Source organism: Mesocricetus auratus, unplaced genomic scaffold (genome assembly GCF_017639785.1).
Source record: "Mesocricetus auratus isolate SY011 unplaced genomic scaffold, BCM_Maur_2.0 Super-Scaffold_4256, whole genome shotgun sequence".
In the NCBI taxonomy this organism is placed as follows: domain Eukaryota; kingdom Metazoa; phylum Chordata; class Mammalia; order Rodentia; family Cricetidae; genus Mesocricetus; species Mesocricetus auratus.
Genome location: NW_024429182.1, coordinates 48,693,192 through 48,717,516, shown reverse-complemented (window position 1 = coordinate 48,717,516; position 24,325 = coordinate 48,693,192). Strand labels below are relative to the sequence as shown.

The 24,325-nt window shown below is 47.0% G+C and overlaps 1 long non-coding RNA gene across 3 annotated transcripts in view; it reads left to right on the top strand.

Moving 5' to 3' along the window:
- LOC106021018 overlaps positions 1-19,577 on the top strand; it is a 45,648-nt gene extending 26,071 nt beyond the window's left edge. For 2 of the 3 annotated variants that reach the window (XR_002382282.2, XR_001196385.3), the window contains 2 exons: positions 13,924-14,093; positions 14,833-19,577. This is a non-coding gene — a long non-coding RNA (uncharacterized LOC106021018). Of the gene's footprint in view, positions 1-12,801; positions 13,077-13,923; positions 14,094-14,832 lie in introns of those variants that run through there. The other variant, XR_005877860.1, reaches the window with a different exon arrangement.
- Positions 19,578-24,325: the final 4,748 nt, after the last annotated feature.

Sequence of the window (24,325 nt, the reverse complement as noted above, 5' to 3'; positions counted from 1 at the left end):
TGACTCAGGTACTTTTTGTTTTAGAAAAAAAATTCAGTGCAGTTTCTCTATTTCCAGGCCAAAGAATCTTATTCAGTTTTCCTGGTGTGGCTAAGGTTCTACATTTTCAGTAATGCTCTTGGTGCAGCATTATCTGGGTGTTTTCCAACCATGATTTGTGTGTGTGTGTGTGTGTGTGTGTGTGTGTGTGTGTGTGTGTGTGTGCGCGCGCGCGCTTGTATATAGACGTAGAACTTCCTTTGCTCTATCCTTCAACCCAAGCTTTCCCTCCACTTACACTTCTCGGTTGGGTCCTGGCACTGGGGTTTAAAATAGGTGAGGGTTGACACTTGCTTGATTATTTACAACTGTGTGACCCAGGAAAAGTTGCTGCGTCTCTGAACTTGAGGCAGGAGGCACTAAATAGTCCTCTGTTTCTTTGTTCCAGGCAGGTGGGGTTCTGTGTTGCAATACCCATGCTTCTTCCTGACCCTGGACCCTTCCTTCCTTACCCTTGTACAGCCTAAGACCCACCCTTCCTCTCTGGGGCTTGGAGCCTGACCTCACCTCATGGGTGACACTTAGGACAGGAAAAAGTCTTGTTGGGCAGAGCCAGCTTAGGATGGTGAGTGGGAGAAGTTCAAGACAAATGTCCAAGTATAGTCTTGAGGCACAAATGAATCCACACCACCAGACACTGAACAGGACGTGCCTGGAGGCCCTGCTCTTGGACAGCCAGCCTGTTCCGAGCTGTGAGGATGGATCTGTGTTGGTAGTGATCACAGAGCTGTAGCTTGCAGAGCTCATGGCCATGGGCAAGGCCAGCACTAAAGTTGTCACTCATTTCATCCTCATCCCAGCCATGAAGTGAGACTGGTGCCTTCTACACCATAGAGTTCCAGGCTGGGGGTCCCAGAGGCAGAGGTCACTTGGCCTTGGTTCTAACTGGTGAGTGTTGCAGCCCAGAGTGGACTCCAGGACTGACAGCATGGCAAAGCTCACTCTGCCGTACAGCCTAGTGCATATGAAGCCAGATTGGCTATAGGGCAGCTGGAGCCTCAGAATCCTTTCCCACGCCGGCTCTGAGCCCTTCACTGCAGCATCTTTCCCAGGTACTCTGGAAAACAGCTCTACCCGGGTAGCTTGCGTTTGATACAATTCAGTTAGTCACACAATTGAGTGGGGTTTTGTCTTTAGCAAATTTTCAGGACTACACAAGCCAGCAATACAACCAATTTCTTGACACTTGCATTACATACTCGGAGTCGGTCACCCTCCCTTGCTGCGTGGCTTTGCTTAGAGACCTGCTTCACCTTCCATGGCTATAGCTCTTTGTGTGGACATTTCTCACGCGTCATTCACGTCACGGGCTCTTCTGTGCTTTGCTCCTTGTTCTTGGTGCAATGTCCTGGAGGCCACCCCTGCTGTACCAGCTCTCTCTTTTCTTCCCTTCCTCTCCCCACCCTGTGCACTCCCAATACCTCCCCTTGTCCCATCTCCCTTTGCTTCCTTTTATTTAAAAAAAATAGTTTCATGTAGCCCAGGCTAGCCTTGACCTCTGTGTGGAGCCAGGGCCAACCTTAAATTCCTGATGGGTAATCCCAGCACTTCAGAGGTAGAGGCAGGAAGATCAGAACATTCGGAGCTTTTGTACCACATGACTCACGTGCTGTCGGTTATGGACATTTAGGGATTTTTAGTTTGCTTAGCAGGTTTTTTGGCTGAGGATTATGACTGCCCCATTTTGCACCTGACATTCCTGTTGGTTGACCTGACTTGAAGGGTCAGTGCCCCTTTCCAAGCCCACTCCATGACCTCCTAAAGCCCTAAAGCATCCTCCCTCTCCTGCCCTTTCCAGCAACAATCCAGACAGATGCTTTCCCATTTGTCTTTGGGAGTCTGCTCTCATCCCTCCAACTTCTCTGCAAAGGGATTGCCGCCAGCCAGCTAGCCAGTCAGCCAGCTGTGGAAATCAATTTAAATTGAATAGTGGCTTGCTCTCTCCCAAGAGGCAAAGTAATTTTCTGCAGCTGGAAGGAGGACAATGATGGGTGGTTTGGACTTGACCTGGCTCCTCCAGGAAGGAGAGCTGGGAGTGCGCAGAACTGCACTGTCTTGGGTGTTAATTAAAAATGGCTCTCGGGTGTGAGAGACTGGATGGAAGCAAGCCGCCACGGGGCCCAGAGCCTGCACTTTCTATTCTCTGCTACCCCTTCCGCACTGTCAGCAAGACTGTGCGTGCTGTTCAGAGCATTCGGTGCTAGTAGTGTGGCCCCTGGGGCGTCCACCTTCTAGATTTGCAGCCCCTGTGTCCTGTCCTGTCCTGGGCTCGGGACATGGTCAGGGTCCCACGAGAGTGTACCACTCGGCTCCCTGTACGTACGTGTGTGGGTGCTGTGGGGTCGATGGAAGACAAGGCTATCTGTCTCCCTGTTTAGAAGGCCAGCACGGGGAAGATGAGGTGGGAATCAAGGACAGGGACCTGCCCAGAGCTACCCCTGCATGGTATCTGGCCGCAGGAGCAGATGGGAATAGAAATGTTAGGTGTGAAGCCTCTGACCTGCATGTCTGCTTATTCAGAGTGACTTCTAGGATTTAAAGCACTCATCTCTCTTTGGGTTGGGGGGCATTAGATGGGTTCAGCTGCACCTGCTGGCATCCTAGCTCTGTCACTTATCTATGGGACCCTGGTCCTTCACTCTACTGCATCTTGGTGTCCGCACCTCCCATGAGTGTGTTCTAGGTCTTGTTAGGCACAGGGAAGTGCCCTGGAATGTGGCTTCCCTGTGACCTATGAGGCATACAACCCTCCATTTCTCCAGTTCCTTTCAAGGTCCCAGGAAGGGGTTACCTCCGTTGCCCACAGCTTTCTGTTCAAGCTCTCGGAGTAGATGTGCTTACTGTTTGATTCCCTCCAGAGTCGAAACATTCATTTTAGCTGGTGTTCATAAATCAAATCTCCAAGTGTTCAGGAAGCCAGTTTACAGTCTCTATGATGAGGCTGTGTAGAGCTGGACCGGAAATAGCTTTTGAGGACCTGGAAAGGGGATCTAATGACCTTCCTAACCTAGCTGTGCTTTTAAGACGCCAAGAAGAGCAATCGACTCTGCTAAAAATAAGTGATTCCGTTTAATGGAGATACCTGCTAGCATGGGCTGTGACATGCTACCAGCCTGCTTCATATAGAGAATGAGACAGTAATCACAGCTATGTCCTCTTTTATTCATTTAAAAAATAGCTTTCATTAAATTTTTTCTTTGGCAAATTCACACACGTGTATAATATATTCTGAGTCCTCTCATCTCACTCTCTCTTATCTCTCCCAAATCCCTGTCAAGACCCCTCCTCCCTACAAATCCCTTTCCTGAATTTGTGTCTTTTTGTCTGGTTTTGTGACTCACTGAGTTTAAGCAGGGAAGTCTGTGTGACCATGGTTTTGGAATTGTCCACAGGAGCCTGGTTACATCACATATTTCAACTTGTAACTTAACTGATTTGAATTCTTAACCTACGAAATAGTAAATATATACTATATGGATAGATTGCATTTTAATTTATAGAATATTGGCTTCAGAGGTTTACTTACGAAAATGAAAGTTTCTGTTTAAACTGGTAGCGTTTAATGGACACCCATTGTGGCCGGGTGCGGTACTTGCTGTGCCTTTTGTTTGTGTAAAGCAGGGTCTCATGTAGCCCAGGCTGGCCCTAAATTCTGTATGTGGCTGGCGGGACCTCAGCCTTTGACCTTCTTACCTGCTCCCATGTGTCCTCACACCTGCTGTATGTGTTGCTGTCTGAACCCAGGGCCTGCGGCCTGCTAGACAGACACGGCACCGGCTGGGCCACATCCCCAGCTCACGCAGTGTTTGACTTCATAGACTGCACCAATCTTGTGGAGTAACCCTCTCTGCCCCATCTCACAGCCAGGAGACAAGGCTGAGAAAGAGAAAGTGACACACCTAGGTCATACACCCAAGGTCATGTGGCTAGGAGGAGAAGCAGCCACCTGACGTCTCCCCTGCTCTTTCACGCTGCTCTGGGAACAAGACTTGCATGCGAACATGCAGAGTGGGAAATTAGAACAAACGACGCCGAAATAGGGCGTTTGTGGTCTCGAAAGCAGAGAGGCCGTTTGTAGGTAATTTACATTTTCTTGTTCAGATGTTCATGCATTTTCTAAAATGTTAACACATGACTGTGCAGGAGAGGGAGAATTTTTGTTTTGTTCTATTTGCAAAAGGTCCTTTCCCTTCTTACTGTCTGCTGTTTTAGATTCGGCAGCCAGGTACCAGGAATCAGGCAGAGAAAAAGATTAATACCAGAATAATTGTATTTTGTTTTTTGTAGGAATGGAAAGAAGTAGAAACCACGAAAGGGGTGAAACCTGGGACACATAGAACACTCTGGGCAGTAGCTATGGAGAAGACTGTCAGAGGCTCCAGGGGCAGCTAGCTGGTTGTGGTGAATATGTGGGAAGGGAAATGTGCCCTGCAGATTCCAGCTGGAGCCTTGTCCATTGATGGGCATCGTCCTGTCCCCAGTGGTGCAGAGTGCCCTTCTTTCCCTATGGAAGGAGGGGACACCTTTACAAATGCATTTCCTTTATGAAGCTGAGTTCTCACCCTACTATAAGACGGAAGAGGGAAAAGTAGGGAGCCTGTTGGTTTCTGCTCAAAGCTGTCCCCATGCCATAGGTGCATTTGGGGAGGGGCATATCTGAGGTGCTTCCAATGTATCTTACATTTAAACCAGGAAAAACGTGATTGCACTTCTTGCTTTTAATGTACTAACTGAAAGAACTCCATTTAGAAGAAGATAAAAATGTATGGGTTTAAAATGTTCACCACAGGGTTATCTATTGGATAAAGACTAATGTGTCACTTAGAAAGGAGCTGGAAGAAAAGGACCAAACAAAAAGCCACTTAGATGAAAGCACCATTCAAAATAACAGGCTGCGAGCTGGGCTGTAGCTCAGTAGGTAGGGTGCTTGCGCTGTCTGCACAAAGACCTGGATTTAGTCCCTCACATCACATAAGCCAAGCATGGTGGTAACACCTGTAATCTCAGCACGCCAGAGTTGGAAGCAGGATGATCAGAAGTACGAGAGCATTCTCAGCTGCACAATGGGTTCCAGGCCAGCCAGGGTTGCAAAACAAAACAAAGCTCCCACCCCAGCAGCAGGCTAGGAGATTATAGATGAGCCCAGGAAAATACCGCAACCAGGCCTAAGGCAGAATCCAGGGAGGTCACATGGGGAAACAGTCCTGCAGCAGGATGAGGGGCTGTGGTCATGGCAAACGGTTTGTGGGAGACAAAGAAGGTCTGGGAGTGGTTTATCTTCCCCGGACTCTGATGTTTCATTTATATATATATTTTTAAACCACTTATGGGGAGTTCAGTGAGATGATGTTCCACAGGTAAAAGTGCTAACTGCCAAGGCTGATGACCTGAGTTTAATCCCCAGGACCACATGGTAGGAGAACCAACTCCAAAAAGTTGTCCTCTGACCCCCACATGCACAGGACAATGCATCTTCCTCCTCCACACACAGGTACATACACACAAAAGAAATAAGTAAGAGGGGAAAAAACCTTAGAGAAGCAGGGTAGCATAACCAGAATAAACCAATTCATTTTAATAAACAAAGAAAGAAGAAAGGAAGGAAGAAAGAAAAAAGAAAGAAAAAAAAATCAGGCCCAAATCACCATAGAGCAACATCTCTTTACAAAACAAAACAGAAAGGAAGACAAAGTTTCTTCCCTTCCCATAGTGAAACTGTGGCGTCTGTTCAAAGAAGACAGTTCAGCAAAATGTGCACTGACAGCATGTGAACAACAGACGGGCCTGGAAATTTAGACAAAGTGATCCGGCCAGACTGCCCCATCTGTGGGCATTGGCTGAGTCCCGTTTGTGCTGGGTGCTATCCCAGTAACTTGATCATCGCACCATCATCCGTGCTTGGCATTTGTAGGGGACTGACACCCCTTGGCACAGCAGAATCACAGCCATCCAAGGAGATAGGGAAACAGAGAAGGGAAGTAAACTCCTCGAGAGGCATGGGCTGGCTCTGTGATCCCCTGCACATAACAGGCTGAGAGAGAGGTAACGGGCATGTACAGTAAACATTGCCATGCAATATCTGCAATTATTTCTTTGGAGCCATTGCTTTGTGGTTCTGGGCTTGGGTGTTGGGGATGATCTGAACATGGACTTGTCACAAATAGTGCAGTGAGGCGACCTTACTGTTGGGCCTGGTCCCAGCCAGCTTCACAGCTTTAGCTAAGTTAAGAGGGAACGGCTACATGCAGCCAAGCAGGAAGTTGAAACCAGACTAGCATTTCAAGAACCAGCATCAGTGAGGGACCTGGAGGTGGGGTGTGGCATGGGGCAGAACTGTGCTGAGAGGGTACTAGAGGAGTAGAGTGGAGGAAGAGCGTCCCTTCCCGGTTCTGGATGCTCAGATCAGTGAGGGCTCCGTAGTGGAGGCAGGGATCACTTCTGGAGAAGGGCGCAAAGCCAGGCACAGATCTTTAAGACCAGAGGGAAGGTGCTGTCATGCCCTGTGATGGGGATGTGTGCCTGATATGAGCATCTTTCCTCTGCCCTTAGATATCTGTAGGCCAGGAATGTCAAGTTCTGGGTTCACAATAGCCAGCTTACCATAGATCATTTTGTGCAAGGACTTTTTGCCTTACGTTGCTAGGTCAAGAGAACAGGTCTGTTTTAATGGGGGCACTGGAGGAATAGTGCAGGCTGTAAAGCGTTTGCCTTCAAACAGGAAGGTTTGCATTTGATGCCCAAATCCCAGATCAAAATGCCAGGCATGTTAGTCTATGCTTATAATCCCAGTGATGGGGAAGTGGAGACTGGAAGGGTTCGTGGGGCTCACTGACCAACTGGCCTAGCCTAATTAATGAGCTCTGAGCCAATGAGAGGCCCTACTTCAAAGGAGGTGGACAGCCTTCCTGAGGATGACACCAAGGTTGTCCTCTGGCCTCCACTTGTGCACCTACACACACACACACACACACACACACACACACTACAAAACAAGAATGTGTAATGAAGAACACTTATCAGTTCCTCATTTCCTTCCACCATGGGTATGAGTTAGCAATGCATATATTGGAAAAGGTTGAAAAATAACCAGGAAATATCTAGATGACAAGAAAGCAGGGTATAAAATAAGATGGGTTTGATGGGAAGGCTATCCATAATGCATCATACCACAAGACCCACCCACTTGGTAGGTGGTGGACTACAGGTTTGCTTCTGAGCTTCCTGGTAGACAAAGCAAAGAGTTGACCCCAAAGCCTGAGAACCCTCTCTACTGCCCTGGAAGGTAGTTTCAACATCTCCATGAGCAATTAGCAGCAGCTTCCATGGAGCTGTTTCTTAGTAAAATCTCTCTGTGCCTGGCGATCTGCCCCAAAGCACAGTCAAATGAAAAACCACAGATACGTGTGAACTAATAGATGTAACTATTGTTACAGCAGGAATTCTTGCAGCAGACTAGGTCTTTCTTTAATTTAAAGTTTTTCTATATTATTACTCTGTGTGTGTGTGTGTGTGTGTGTGTGTGTGTATGTGTGTGTGTGTGTGTGTGTGTGTACTTACCCATGAGTTAACATGAGTGGAGGCCAGGAGTTGATGTTGGGCGTCTTTCTTTACACATTCATTCTCTACCCTGTGTTTTTGAGACAGAGTCTGTCACTGAATCTGAGATCACCATTTCAGCTAGTCTGGCTGGCCAGCAAGCCCCTGGGATCTGCCCATACTGGGGTTACAGACATGCCTAGCTTTTACACAGGTGCTAGGAATCAGAACTCTGGTCCTCATGATTGAACAGCAAGCTCTTTATCCACCGGGCCGTCTTCCCAGCCTTGAACTCCATTCTCTTGCTTGCTGTCCAGCCTCAGAGGCCCTTTGCTAATAAGCGAGTGTTCTGAACACTGATGGGGGCTGGGCACAGTGTTGATAGCTGGTAGTGTGGAGAGAGGTGCCCTAGAGCCAACTCAGAGCTTAAGGCATTTTCTCTCTCTCCCAGTCACTCTCTCTCTCTCTCTCTCTCTCTCTCTCTCTCTCTCTCTCTCTCTCTCTCTCTCTCTCTCTCTGTACATGTGTAAAACAGGGGCTACACGCCTGTGCTTCTGAACACAGGGCTGCACCTGGCATGTTTTGCACCCAGCATGTTTAGGACTCGAGATGGCACTGGAAACCTTAAATGGGGAACCATTTAAGCCTGAGGGTTGGCATAGCACAATTTTACAAATAAAGGAGATCCTTAGCTGTGTAGTTTACTCTCAGTTACACAAGCACTCCTTAGTATTGTAATACCCACTGCCTGTCACTGGTGGAGTCTCTCGTGGGGTGGGGAATTAAGGGAATAAGAAGATAGAGCAGAGGCTGGCTCTCCACCCAGGCCACCTATTGATATGTCTTTGACCAAGCAAAATACTTCAAAATATGGATGGATGTCAGATAAAACATCCTTCAGTATATAACGGGACAGCTTTGCAGGATGGAGACGTTGTAGTGCAGACCGTTAAATAGGAATGAGGGAGATGATGGACAGGTATCGGTGTGGAAGGATGTCAATGAAAAGCAGCTTGCAGGATGTGGAGGGAAGGGTAAAGAGAAAAAAGAATATGTGGAAATAGACATCTACCTGTCGTTGTACAAGGTAGGTATCCATGGCGAGCTTTTAGATTACTTTTGACTTTCCCTTACATTTAACGCAGTGTTAAAGCTTTTAGTCCCTCGACTCTCTTCCTTCCTTCCTCTTTTTTTTTGACTGAACCTGTACTTATCATAAGTTGCATTCATTTAGAAACAACTTTTTAGCTTTTATTTTATTTTGTTTTATGTGTCTGGGTATTTTTGCCTGCATATATGTATCTTTGCCACATATGTGTCTGGTGCCCAAGGAGGCCAGAAGCAAGAGTGAAATGCCCTGGAACTGGAAGAACAGACGTTTGGGAGGTGCTGCATGGGTACTGGGACTCAAACTTGCTCCTCTGGAAGATCATCGGTGCTCTTAACCACTGTGCTATCTCTCCAGTCCCTAAATTCCCGTTTTAAAAATGTTAATTGGCTCATGTAAGTTAGGTTACAAAAAATAATCAAGGAAGGCTGGATGTGGTGACTTAAATCTACAATCCCAGCATTCTTCAAGTAGATGCAAGAATGACTGCAGGTTTGAGGCTAGATTGGACTACATAGTGAAAAATGTCTCCCAAATAAACAAGCAAACAGGCAAAAGAGCAAAATAGGTATCAAGGAGACATGTTCATGGTCTAAAACTTGGAAAAGTATTCTTAAAAATTGGAAAAGCAGACCTACATTTTGTACCCTTAAAAATTAGTAAGAAAGGATCCCACACAGTTCTACTGTCTACCCTGCCGAGTTTTTAAAGAATATCATTTTTAAGCTGTCTAAAATCTCTCTGCTCTCCACACCAGAGTGTACTGGATGGTTTATAGATGCTAGAAAACTGGTGTCTTAGCAGTTTCTAAATGTCATTCTCCTAGTGAAACCACACAGTGTCAAGCCAGATCCTGAGGAAAAATAGAAACGGAACTTTGAAATCACAAAGCAATATGAGCTCAAATTAAAAAACCCTCAGTATACGTGTCCCAGGCACTTCAAACAGCAATCTTTCACCTTACCTTCCAACTGCCGGCATGCAAGAGTGCCTTGTTACCCAAGTTCATTAACTAGGGGGCTGATTTTTTAAAAAAAACACCTTTACTTAACTGGGCTGGAGTGTAGCTTAGTTGGTGAACTATTTGCCTAGCATGCATGAAGCCCTGGAACCCAGCACCTCAAAAGACAAGTGTGGTGACACATGTTTGTAATCCCAGCACTCAGGAGGTGGAGCCAGGAGGCTCAGAAGATCAAGGTTGTCTTCAAGTACATAATTGAATTTGAGGTTAGCCTGAGGTGGCTCAGCAGTTAAAAAGTGCTGGCTGCTCTTGTAGAGGACTCCGATTCAATTCCCAGCACCCACAACTGTCTGCAACTCCAGTTCCAGAGGTTCTGGTGCGCGTTCTGACCCCCAGAGACTCCTGGATACATGTGGTGCACAGATACACACTTAGGTGAGCGTGCGGGTGCGTACAGCGCACACACACGGAGACTAAATAAATAGATATTAAAAGAGACAAGAACCCTCCTCTAGTGAATCAGCCATCTTTGAGCTTGTCAGTTTGACTCTCAAAGGCTGTTTACAGGGTATAAGTGTTGGAGACTGTGAACTTCAAAGCCTGCATCACTCCAGTAAAAACCCAGGGACCAGAGCGGAGGTGTGGGGTGGATGAAGCCACCTGGATGCTGGACCTCAAGACTCACAGCTCCAAAGCAGCCTTCCCTAACAGACCAGAATGGTGGTGCCGATGACACAGTTAAATAATTCAAAGTTAACCAACGGGTACGTGGGTAAAATTTACCAACAATTCTTTTTTATTGAGTTGGTATAACTATGTAGCCTAAGATAGCCTTAAAATCAGGACCCTCCAGCCTGAGTCCTGGGATTACAGGCGTGTATTATCCTCCCTGGCTGTAAGACACTCTTAAAAACTAGGAGTGGTTGAAAGGAACTTCCACTCCAGGTGTTAGGTTTCAGTGTTGAGGCTGGGGTGAAACAAGCGGCCTGGGAGCTTGCCTGGCATGCATGAGGCTCTGGGCTCCATCTTCGGGACTCTGGTCATACAGATGGTGTTTATCTGATTTAAGGGTGAATAGTGAGGCGAGCTCCAAAGGAAAAATAGAGATAGATATTAAGATTCTGTAAACCACAGAGCAATATGAGCAAAAATTTAAGTTGTCTGATAAGAAAGAACAATAGGAGAAAGGATCAGTACCTCATCTGCACTCGTTCTTTTAACCTCTGCTGAGTGCTGAGGGGCGGGGGCACTGCTGTAAATGTTGGGGATTCAAAAGCACATGCATGTTTAAAAGATAAGAGCCTCAGGGGCAGATGAAAGCATATGCAGTTTACAAAAGAAAAGATTAAAAACATCCAATAAGCACACACACACACATATATACACACACACACATACATATCTACCACCCTAGGAATTTACTCAACGGTAAGAAATATTTTCCCTCTGAAATTACCTCAAAATTTTAGAATAGCCAGCATAGTAGCAATTTCTTCAATTCCTGTGATTAATACAGTTAATTTAACTAAATGTCATTTGGAAGCAGAGGCAGGACCAATGGAGGGAGGAGAGAACCAGCTTCGATCTGACCTCCAAACGTGCACCAGGGCCCATGCACACCCAATACCCCCATAAAATAAATGATGATACTTTGTTAACAAATGTGTAAAAGCTTTAAATGTTTGTCAAGTGTCACATTGCAGCATGTACCAACTTGAAGGACTGAATGCATATGAGGTATTTTGGAAGATTGAATCATGGATTATTAGTTTTGGGAAGGAACATCTTATTTCTGCTTTTTACCACTTTTTCATTTTATATTTGGTTTTTCAAGACAAGTTCTTAAGTAGCCTAGGTTGGTCTCAAAGTTGCTATGCAACCAAGGATGACTTTGCACTCCTTGATCCTCCTGCCTCCACCACCGAAGTTCTAGATTTACAGCATGTACTACCATGCCTGATTATGTGGTGCTGGGGGTGGGACCCAGGCTTCAGGCATGCTCGGCAGCAGCATCCAACCTTTGAGCTACATCCCAGCCCACTTAGGTTTCCTACTTAATTTTAAAATTTTGCTGTGACAGTTCCTGTGCCTGCAAATGAGGAGGGTATTTTAGGAAGCCACTATGTACCATTAAAAAGTGAATTGCATCTCGTTAAGCACACAAACACCTGGCAAGAAATGCAGGAAGACAAAGATCTGGAGCCCTAATGGGATTCTTTTCATTACCTTAATTTTTTTATGTAACAAAAAATAGTAGTTTTTTAATAGCCAGGTGTGGTGGTGCATGATTTTAAAGCCAGTCATCAGGAGGTAGAGATAAGCAGATCTCTGTGAGCTTGAAGCAAGTCTGGTCTACATAGCAAGTTCCAGAGAGACCCTGTTTTTAAACATATATATTTAAATATTTTGAATATATATGTATTTAAAAACAGGATCTCACTGTGTATATCCTACAACCCCAAGGCTCAATGTATCTTCCTTCAACCTCTATACACTTTCTTAGGTAAAGTGGCTTTAAATTATAAGCAATGGTTGCAAATGTTCATTTGTGCGTGGGAGTCACGGGGGACGATAGCACAACGAACCATCACTGTTTAACCCAGTGGTTCTCAACCTTCCTAACGCTGCCACCCTTTAGTACAGTTCCTCATGTTGTGGTGACCCCCCCCCCCGTCCCCATGAAATTATGTTTGTTGCTACTTCATAACTGTAATTTTGCTGCTGTTGTGAATTGTAATGTAAATATCTGTTATGCAGGATATCTGATATGTGACCTCTGTGAAGGGGTCGTGACCCACAGGTTAACCTCGTTTCTAGACTTTGGATATTCTCATGTGATTGCTGCAAATAAAAGCAAAACCAAAAAAACCCCACATTGAGCAAGTGGTTGGCTCTGTAATGTGCTCCCACTCTGGGAAAGCTTTGAGCCTGTCTTTTCCGTCCCTTCCTCCCTCCCTCTTCCTCCCTCCTTTCCTCCCTTTTCCTCCCTCCTTCCATCCCTTCCTCCCTCTCTCTCCAGACAGGTTTTCTCTGTGTAACCCTGGCTGTCCTGGAACTTGTTTTATAGATTAGGCTGACCCCCGAGTGCTGGGATTAAAGGTACGTGCCACCACCACCCAGCTTTATTTTTCTTTTTTAATCACACAAAATAATATATTTTTAAAGATACATATGCAACCAAACAAAAAATGTATTTGCCTTTGATACAGAAAAATGTAATCACAAAACTGAATTTGTCATGTAAATCTTTTTTCTTCATGCCTTATTTCTTTTGATGTTTAAAATTCTTTTTTAGCGTCATCTGTGCAATGTGTCTTGATCTCATCCACCCACAGCTCCCCCATCCCATTCTCCCCAGGGATTCCCGGCACCCTCCCCTGTTCACATGCTGTTGGAATGTTGCCTGATCTTATGCCGGTAGCTGCAGCCGCAGTGAGTTCTTGGGTGCAATGGCCACGTCATGTCCAGAAGACAGCATTTCCCAGCTCTCCTCTGTTCCCTCAGCTCTTGCATTCTTTCTGTTACTCTCTGGCAATGTCCCCTCAATCTCAAGGGAGGGATTTGATATCTATGTCCTGTTTGGGGTGAGCACTTTAACCAGTTATGAGTCTCTGCATTTGCTGCTGCCCACTGCAGAGCAGAGCTTCTCTGGGCAGGTTTGAGGACAGCTCTCATCTACGGGTAAAAACTTAAGTATTTGGTTAGAAGATGGTTTGACAGCATGTCCATATAGCAAGAAGTACTAGTAGGTTCTCCCTAAGATTTTTTCCTTTCCTTTCCTTTCCTTTCCTTTCCTTTCCTTTCCTTTCCTTTCCTTTCCTTTCCTTTCCTTTCCCCTTCCTTCCTTCCTTCCTTCCTTCCTTCCTTCCTTCCTTTCTTTCATTCATTCTTTCTTTTTTTTCTTGCTTTCTTTCTTTCTTTTTCCGAGAAAGGGTTTCTCTGTATTGTTTTGGAGGCTGTCCTGGAACTTGCTCTGTAGACCAGGCTGGCTGTACTCACAGTACTCACAGAGATCTGCCTGCTTCTGCCTACCGAGTCCTGGGATTAAAGGTGTGCGACCAATGCCCAGCAGATTGGGGGTTTCTTTTTTTTCAGTATTATTATTATTTTTTATTTTAATTCTAAATAGCTTGTTTTACATGTCAATCCCAGTTCCCTCTCCCTCCCCTCCTCCCGCACCCCCTCCCCCACGTTTCTTATACAGTGAAGACACATTCACTGTATTTCACTAACAAATGAGGGCATTTGCCCAAGAGAAATGAAATCTCATGTTCTACAGGCTAGAAGGGGACGTTGGATGCCCTGAAGCTGAACTTCCATGTGGCTGTGAGTCTCACAATGAAAGTGCTGGGAACATCACAGAGATCCTCTAGAAGAACAGAAGGTGTTCATGACCATTGAACACCTCCCTAGCCCCTGCCTGCTTAAAGTGGATGCATTTTATTGGATGTAAGTTATATATCAGCCAAGCTGATTTTTTAAAAAAATTTCCCATGTAGGGTCAATTACATAATTAAAATGATTTTAGAGAAAGAAATGTAACAGGAAGTAGGGGGTCAAGTGAGTCAGTCTGCACAGGTTCTGTGCCCATGCTGACCCCAGTGTTGTGTGCTGATTCTGGTACTGTGTGTGTGTGTATGTGTGTGTGTGTGTGTGTGTGTGTGTGTGTGTGAGAGAGAGAGAGAGAGAGAGAGACAGACAGACAGACAGAGACTGAGAGACAAAGAGACAGAGACAGAGAGAGTGAGCGCTTGACATGCAGTCTGCTTGGCTTACCTCATGTTTTAGCTTGATGATGGTGGTTCTGGGTCCCCTCTTCAAGCGAGTGAATTGGGACCCCTGTCTATAACTCCCCAGAGAGTGTTTCATGGAGACCATGACACCCCAACCAACCCATCTCCCCATCCAACTTTAGGATGTTTTCTGTTTTGCACCATTATCAGCGCTCACCCTTCCACACTGCCTCCATTTCAAAAACCTAAAAAGGAAGAAAGATACATAACTCCAAGAAAAGAGTGGATTAAGGAGACAGGGAGTGTGATGATATGCTAATGGACAGGGGTGGGTAGCAGAGTTCTATTTCACTAAGTTTATTTTTAAAAAATGATGTAAGTTTTCTGGGTATCAGAGTTCTATTCCACTAAGTTTATTTTAAAGTAATGATGTAAGTTTTCTTTTAAAATTTCAGTCTTGAAAATATGTCATTGGACGTGAGTTATGAATCACATCCTGCTTCAGCAAACCTTCGACAAGATGAGACATTGTAGAAAACATCCCTGCAACGTGAGGGCGGGCCTATGTGCTGCCAGTCATTGCCAGAGACGAGGGCCGTGTGTCCTCCAGCAGCAGCTTCTCTGGTTCCATAAGGTGGAGAAAAAGGAGACCGATGACCACATCCAAGTGATTCAAATTCTTGTTTTTAGAGTCCTAGATAAATTGAGTTAGAACAAGTGTTATTGTGTGGACTTCAGTGATGGCTTCTTATAGTCTGAGGGCAGAATTGGCTGGCTGCCTGCCTCAGTGTCTGTGTAGCCATCAAATCCCAAGTGTTTACTAGTCATGTGACCTTGCTCTTGATCAGTGGCTAAATCTGCAAAAGTACGTCATTCGGACAATGAGATCTCTGGGCTGTGTTTTAGCTCTAAGAATTTAAGAACTCCAAGAAAGCAATTCATGCTCAGGTATGCATGACTGGTACCTTCCAGGAGAAGCCATCTTTTAAAAAGACTCTTGAGAAGACAAGCATCTTAATGAAGAAGGACCTGGGGGTAATGGCAGCTCAGTAAGCAGTGTGGTTGGCTGTGGACGTTTTGGTGAAGAAACTATACTGGAACCGTCAGCTTTAGTGTTTGTGGTGGAGAGACAAAAGTTTGTGTAAATCTATCTGTTCACTTACAAGCACCCACCAGTATCCCTAAGATGCCTTTCATAGCCCCTTCCTGGGTTACAAACTTTCTGGACCCATAGACGCCTCAAGGAAGGCCAGACACAGCCAACTGGAAGAATGCTATACTCATGGCGGCCTCACCCTGGCACATGGCTTGAGGACTGTGGTGGTCACCTACTCTGTGGTCAACCTGGGCAATTTAATGAGACTCTGTCTCCAAAAACATAAAAAGTTTTAAAGTGAAGGAAAGGCTATGCTTGTCTGGCATGGGTGGGGCCATGGGTTTGTCCTCAGCATTGCAACCCAAAGTTCATCTGTAGATCAGACTGGCCTCTGGATGGCCAGTTTGAGGCCTGAGAGAAGGGAAAGCCTGTACTGTAGACTTGTGTCTTAGCTGTAGTGTGAATCTCTCAGCATCAGTGACCTCATCTCCAAAGTTGGGCAAGGTCCTGGGCTTTGCCAGCAATCCTTGGGCCTCAGTCTCTCTTTTAGTGAGAGGAGAGGGTTATGTGTGTGAGGGCCAGCCCTTACAACACTGAGTTCTTCTTTGTTGGGATTTTTGGGAATGGTTTCTGATGACGCTGAGGTGAATCTGGGTCTCATAGATAGATATAAAGTCCTGATGGCAGCTCCATCCTTCAGTCATGTCTGGAAGTGAGGGCTGGACCACCTGGGTTGTGTGCCAATGAGTGCTCTCCCCTTGACTGCATAGATGCTGCCAAAGGTCCCTTTGTAACTCCCCACCCCCAAGGAAGCCTCTCAGACTGGAGGTGTACTGCACCTACAGATCCAGATCCTGGGGAGGGGGTGGCTGCTGAGATGGTGGCGGCGATAAACTTGTTGCACAACACATAAAGCTTTGCTTTCTGGTTTTTGTGTGGGTGCTGTCCTTGTGGAGGACAATCAGATGTCCTTGAATGGATGTAGCAGAGTCTTGCTCCACCCTTGTTGCCTGACACGGAAGCGAGGCTAACATGGTGGTAGAGGAAGAGGTCTCAGATATAGTCTGGGCTGGATTTGGGTCTTCTTGGGGCTAATGCCATGGCTGCCACTGAGGGTTGTTACGTGAGATGAGGGAGCAAGCGAGGGATAGGAAGGATGGGGAGCTCTTGAGCATGAGCAGGTTACGTATTTGCAAACTGAATGAAAAAAGTGAAGAATGTGGGAACAGAGAAGCGGCCTCCATTCTGTAGAGTACAGTACAAAAACCATTTCTCAGCTGGGTTTGGTGACACAGGCCCATCATTCCAGCACGTAGTAGGCCACGTTTGGAAGACCATGAGCTAGAGGGTAGCCTTGGCTAAATAGTGAACTCCTGTCTCCTTCTCTCATTTCTCTCTGCCTTTGGGTTGGTAACTTGTGACTCCCATACTGCTCACCTCTAATAACTTTTCATTGGTTCATCTTGTTTAATTAAAAAGTGATGAACTCAGGAACCTTCCTGTTCAGAGGTGTCGTGCCCAGCTCTGGTGAGGCCTGAGCACCTATAGCCTGGAGGACACCCAAGGGTGATATCAGCAAACTAAGAAGGAGGCAGGAAGGTGATGGGTGATGGTGACACTGGATTCTTGTTTTAAGCTGGGGCAGGAATGAAGCATGGCCATGACACCCATCTGCAACTTTTGAGAAACCTTTGTGGGACACAGATGTTCAGGTGGAAGGGTAGCCTATTTATAGAAACATACGTCAAAGGAAGAAACAAACATGCTTCTTGAACAAAGAGAGACAATTAACCCAAGAGCTTCCCTGGCTGTACCCACAGTGGGATGTATGCCTTGGAGGTAATGTGGACCAGATGATCCTGGGCAGTCCCACATGGAGACTAGCCTGGGTTCTCCATCCCATCCCATTCCTGATGGATGATGAGTGTACCTCAGGGCTGGGTGTGAGCATTTTCTGAGCTTTCCGCTGAGTGAGTTGGTCGCTGGCTCATGCTCAGCTTTCACTGAGTTTGGTCAGCAACACTGAGAATGCTCCACTGCTCCAGCCACCAGAATTAGCCCCTTTGTGTCTCCATCTGTCCTTATAGAGCAGGGCTCTACAAATACAGTTAGGAAGGTGGTGGCAGGCTGTAGTGTAGATGTCCTTTCATCTGCAGATGTGGGTAACTCAGACACAGCCACCACAGAGCTGCTGTTCTGCCTGCCTTCACAGGGGACTCTGCTGTGATGGGAAAGTCTCCTAAGTCCAGTCAGACCCCAAGACCACGTCCTTAGTGTTCCACAAAGATCTCCTGACCTTGGGAGCAGCTGGGAACTTAGCACCCCAACTCACCCAGGCAAAATTTAAATATTCATAAAACAATAGGTTGTTTTGTAAAAGACATTCTGATAGATGTTGGGAACGGAGACAGAAAGAATAAACAAGTTAATAGGCAAGCTCAGGTTTTGCTTCTCAAAAGTCCATTGATTTCTTTCTTTCTTTCTTTCTTTCTTTCTTTCTTTCTTTCTTTCTTTCTTTCTTTCTTTCTTTCTTTCTTTCTTCTTTCGAGACAGGGTCTCACTCACTACATAGCTCAGGCAGCCCTCCAATTCATTGTCTTCCTGCCTCAGCCTCATGAGTGTTGGGGTTGTAGGTATGCACCACCCTGCCCAATGATACTTTATAATCTGAATGAAGAAACTATCGAAGTAGAATACAAAGTGATACACAGGATGGAATGATTTGTGAATGGACGGCAGTGGCAGGAGTCAGGCTCCCCACACTTGGCATGGGGCAGGGTTCCAAATGAAAGAGAAGGCTAAGGTGATACATACCATGTTGTGCTGGACTATCCTGGGGCATTGGTGTGCATGTAGGATGGTCTTTATGGAGTTGCTGATGGAGACATGTGGAAGTGTGTATGGATTTGTGCATACACCTAAGTTGATGCATGTGCATGGATGTACACACACACACACACACACACACACACACACACACTTATTGGTCAGTTGACATGGCTTAGGCAATTCTGCCCTAGTAACCATCAATCTCCCAGCACCCAGACTATGTTTTTAGTTGTTCAGCAAAAGGAAGCAGCTGCCCTGGAGAAGAGGCTGGTTCTAAAGCCGGAATGTCTTTCAATTGTCCTGTTGTAGCAAAATACAGGTGATATAAAACCTGCCACTCTTTTAACAGTTTCACGTAGCCCAGGCTTTTTAGGGAGCATAGCATCGAGGTCCTTGTGCCCACAGATCTCCAGAGAAACCAGGAATGTTGAGCACACAGGATTGTCTTTCCAATGGAAAAGATGAAAACCCTGCATCCAGAAAGCTGAAAATCGGAAGTGATTAGTAGTATGGTGATCTGTTACCTGTTGGCCAGGCCATATCAAGCTCCCACAACCAGGACTCGAGGTGGCTAATAGTCCCAACGACCTCTATGCTATCTGTTCGACTGAGACCAGGCCAGACTCTTCCTTAGGCCCTTAAGCTAGTACAGGTAGCCTATCTCTAGAACCCATCTTCTTGGAAGACATGATATGACCTCTGAGTTGAGTTTCAATATAATTATACTTCCTTGCACATTGAGGATTGTATTACACCAGGAAATCCCCCTCCCCAATTTATAAGGGCCTTAAATACATTGGGAACCAACTGCCTGACATCAGGCTCTTTAGAAGTCTTGATCCAGGTCGATGATGAACTGGTCTATCTGAACTGAGTTTTCCTTCTCATCTTTTCCTGGTTTGCTTTTCTGCCTGACACCTTCAGAGACCCCTCACAGTCTGGCCTCAGACTTCTGTTTGTCCCTACCTCAGCGTCCCAATTGCTGGTAGACAACCACCAGGCCTGGCCAAAATCTAACTTCTTAAATATTAATTCTCTAAACACTTATTTTTTGTGTTGTGTGTGGAGGTCAGAGGTCAGAGTTCAGAGGCCAGAGGCCAGAAGTCAGCTAGTGAGAGTCAGTTCTCTCCTTCCAGAACCATGTGGATTCTGAGGATCCAGCTCCAGCAGTGAGTCTTGGCAGCTTGTTCATCTACTCACGGAGCCACCGCACGGCCCAGTCTCAAGCCTTGCTAAGTGTGTAATTCAGTGGTATTAAATATGTTTGCAATTACCTGCAACCAGCACTGCGTCTCGTCAGCTGGAGAACTGAAACCATGTCTGTTAACCAACTCGCCCCACACACCCTGCGATTCCCTCCACGCCACCAGCCGTGGCATCTGCCCCTAGACACTCTCTCTGCTGTTAGTTATCTTTAGGTCCCTGAGGCATTTGCCTTTTTCCTGTATTGTCCACTTCTCCTATCGTGACGGCTTCCAGGTTCACACAATTGAAGCACTTGTTCAAATCCCCTTCCCTTTGGGAGCCAGAAGCATTTTGTGGGGCCTGAGCAGCGAGCATTCAAAGAAACGTGCATAGTGTGAAAAACTGTCCAAAACACCGAAAGGGAAATATTCTGAGCCTCTGTGCAGAAGCTCTGCCCGTACAGAGGAAGGGAACAGAGTCCCCACTGTGCGCTGTGAACAGCTAGTTCCTTCTAGAACGTTCCAGGCAAACAGGACTGGGAAACCATAGCTTCACAGTGGAGAAAGCTGATGAAGGCAGCTCAGGCAGGCACACGAGGTCATCAATCTCTGCCATGGTGTCCTACTGTGTGCTGCTCACATGGGCTGGAGATGGCTGTCGTCTCTTGGTCTTTGACCAAGACTCTTGGTGAAGGGATCAGCCAGATTTACTGTTGATCTTAAATTCTCCAACCCCCTCCTCAGGTCTCAAGTGCTGGGGTTATAGGCTTCCACCACCATGCCTGACTGCTATTAATTCTTTTAACTGCTATTAATTCATGTTGCTTATGCAAGTGGCTCAGGGTATAGGGAAATTTTCTGTATCATCTACGAAAGTCTAAAAATAATTATTTTTAAAAAGTGTTTTAAAAGGAACTATGGCCAGAGACAGATGGAGAGGAAGCTGTGCTGGAGGCAGGAGGGAGCGGGGGGGGGGCTGCTCTCTTGTCTCCTGGCTCTGATGGCTCCCCCCCCCCAGCCCTCAGCTGCTCCCACTCTGCATCCACTCCTGGGATACCTGCTAGCCCTCAGGTCACACCCTGAACTTCTGGGACTCCAGAAGTGTGTGTGACACAGCTCCAGGATGCCTTTCCGAGGACATGGTCGCTGTCTTCTAGGTGCCAGGACTTCGCCTGGAACTGGCGCTAACAGTACCGCTGAGCATTCTAGAACGCCACAGCCGCGGGACAGGACTCTAGTGAAAAGGCAGTGCCCTGTGTGCTTGCTTGCTTGTCTGTCTTTGAGACAGGGCCTCCTGTCACCCAGGCTGCTCTTGAACTTGCTTGTAGTTATGGATGATCTCGAGTCTCTCACCCCCCTGCTTCAGCCTCCTGGGTGTTGGGATGACTGGTGTTTTTCTTAAGAGCAAGAATATTTCTTTACAGACTTCAGTATACATTCACAGCCTGAGACTTGACCCTGATTGCATCCTGTTATTTGACCTGTTTGTGCCTGCCTACTGTTGCCTTCCTAGCAAGGAAACCCGAGTTCCGAGGCTGCCCCTCTCCAGCTCCTCTGGCAGGAAGCTGCTCTCGGGTCTTGTATTTTGTCTTTGGAAAAGTATATGTCAGATGCTTCGTAAAATGTCAAAGATCCTCTTGAGAATAAATTGATTTTTTGTTTTATTTTCTACAAAAGGAATTCATTTAAGGAAAATCTAGTAAGGGGACCAGAGGTGCAAGCAGTCCACAGATAGAATCTTGAAGGCTCACAGGAAAAATGGGTTGATGAAACACTTTGAATCAATGGTATTCTGCTCTGCATTCTCGCCCCACTGGGGTTGTTGGCAGTGGGACAAAGTGCTGACACTAAGGATGTCCCAGACTAAGAACAGGGAGCTCACTCTAGGGGACAGAGTAGGGTACTAGGTTCTCCCCTAGGTGCTCTGGGGTGCAGAGATGTGCTTCCAGATGGATGTTGGGTTAAGATGGGCTTAACCAAGTCAGCTGTGGCATCAGTCTTTTCAGACAAGCAGAGGGAGCTGAGTAGGGACAGACAGTTCCCAGGAAGAGCTCCCTACTGCCAGAGCCTTGGCAGCTCCTATTAACACGGCCTGTCTGCTGTGGCTCTGCAGTGACTGTCCCCACTGTGCAGTGTGTGTGTGTGTGTGTGTGTGTGTGTGTGTGTGTGTGTGTGTGGTTGGCTCTAGGCCCTAAGAGGTTTGGCCTGCTCTTAGTGAATAGTCTTGCAGTGGGCAGGGCTCTGTCTGTAACTGGCCCTTCCTGCTGCTTCAAGCTGCAGAGAAGTTGGGATGAATGAGGGTCAGGGAAGGGAGCACAGAGCCAAGTTTAAGAAGTCAGGATGCTAGGCAGAGGCTGGTTTGAGGGAGTAATGGTTACCATTAAGGTCGTATCACAAAGGGGGTCACTGTGTCATAACCTAGCAGTAAGGATTGGGAATCACTATGATATGAATATTTTAGGCTCTCATCCTCAGAAGTACAGCGACTACATAATTGGAGGCCAGAGGAAAGCCAAGGGGAAGGATGGAAGCCGGGGCCTGGGCAGAGCTCAGGGGAGGGATGGAGGTGGGGGAGGATGGAGGTCAGGGGAGAGATGGAATCCAGGGAATGATTGTTGCACCTAGTAAGGGAGAATGCTTAGCAGGGTTGGTGCTTAGCTGCAGCTCAGTGTACTGAAGCCCAGGTCTTGGGAGGAGTGCGGTGTGTTTGGTTCGCTTTTCTCACCTCTGCTTATGACACGGTACAGGAAAGCTGGTGCTGTGGAGAGCAGTGTCAGAGGCAGGAGGTTTACTTGGAAGCTGGTGACCTCTAAGAGGCAAATGAGGCTGAGGCAGAGTCCCCTCCCTCCTTAGACTTGGCAGGTTGCTGGGGGTCAGGTGGGCCTTTGTTGGATGGAGGACATCCACTAGCAGCCAGAATAGTTGGGCTCTTCTGGGTCACCCATAGTCCTTACCAAGAAGACCTACCTCCTGATCCTCTCTGGTACTCCAGTCACTGTCTTCCCACACATCTTTTCTACCCTTGGCAATAGCTTGTGAACTGAATCAGGCCCCACAGCCCCACCCAGGTGGCCTTGACCTACTTTGAAGACTTTTCTGGGCTTCATAGTTCTCAGTGAAGACAGGTGAGGCCAGGAAACTTAGCCCTGGGGTGAGGACTCACCAAGGGATGTACCTTGCCCCTGACATTCTCTTTTTCTCTGTCCCCCTCCCCTAGATGCTATTTTGGTCTTTCCTCCATGATGGTGCGGGGTGAGCCTCTTTTCATGTCAGGATGCCAGGCCCCTGCCACCCGGTAAACAGCTGAAGGATGTGGTAGGAGACAAACTTTCCACTAAGATGACTTTGAACCGGTTCCTTCACACAAGGGCTCCCCTGTTCCTTTCTGCCAAGGGGACCCTATCTCACCAGGTCAAGCCAGAGTATCAAGGTCATGACTAGAGGGGTCCTTGAGGAGCAACCACATTCCAGTGTCCCTGCCCACCTTAAGGGCCCTCATGGGGGGGTCTTCATGAGTCTGCAGAAGTGGCAACCACATGCAGGGAGATGAAGAATGCAGGTGGGCATTTGAGCCTGGTGGCCAGCCTGCCAGGGGAGGAGCCTCAGATGGCATTCACGCAATAGAAGACACAGACAGGAGCCTTTAGCATGGACCTCACCATCCTCCAGAGGACACTCAGAGTGTCGGCCAGTTCACACCATGCCAGGAAGATAGACCTGGGAGAAAGACCAGTTCCCAGCCTCAACTTCCTCCACTGGAGCCCAGGACGGCTGTGTGTGTGTGCGTGCGTGCGTGCGTGCGTGCGTGCGTGCGTGCGTGTGTGTGTGTGTGTGTGTGTGTGTGTGTGTGTGTGAGTGATCTCAGGACTGTCAGCATCTCTGTTAAGACAGGGTGGGAGGCTGGTGGGTAAGAAAATCATCCCCCACGCCAGTGAACACTCTCTGAACCCCAAGTCTTTCTCCAATCTCCCTGCTGTCCTCCATCTCTAGTCCTGGCCTCTTGTGCTCTGAAGGCGCCTCCCCCGTGGCCCTCATGCAACCTCTTTTCTACAGTGGAGATGTTTCCGAAGTTCCCCCCTTATCAAATCACTCCCTCAAGCCGCAAGAACAATGACCAACACCCTGGAAAAATGACACAGGCTCCCAAGATACCCACAATGGTCTTTCTTACCTGGAGTACCTGATCCTGGACTACAGATGGCACAGCCCAAATTTGGATGCCTTTGTGAATATTTTTGTTTTCTTATCCTGCTAACTACTGTGCAGTATTCAATAGCCAGCTCAGTTATCCCCTCTTTTATCCTATTTTCTCCCACCACACCCTTTTAGACACTGGCTTCTTCGTCTCTGTTCCTGCTGTCACTGTAGCAATGTGGTGGTGTCCTGTGCAAGATGGAGATAGTGTGTTTGGGTGACGTCAGCGCTTCAGGATGATGTTTCCATTAAGACTGTTCAGTGCTGACTTCAGTCTAGAAATTTCTCCCCAAAGCCTAAGATCCACTCAATAAAATAGCCACTATGTGTGAAGAATGGGTCTTTAATGACTACAGCCTTCTAGTATGAGGATGCCCACATGTGCCCAGGGTGGAGAGTCTGAGGGGACAGAAAAGGCCTGGATCCTGCCTTTTCCCTCCTAGGCTTGATCATTTGAGAGCAAGGAGGTGTCAAGCGGGCCACTGAGGTTCCTGTGGGTTAGACATGATATGTCCTCACCATGTAAGCAAGTGGCTCTATGTTGGGCCTTTTGCATTAGGAGGAAAAGTTGTGCTACATGTCAAGCTATGTGGCTTCTGGCTAACCGCTCAGCCTCTCTGGCCTCGAATTCTTTGTAAGTGGTGC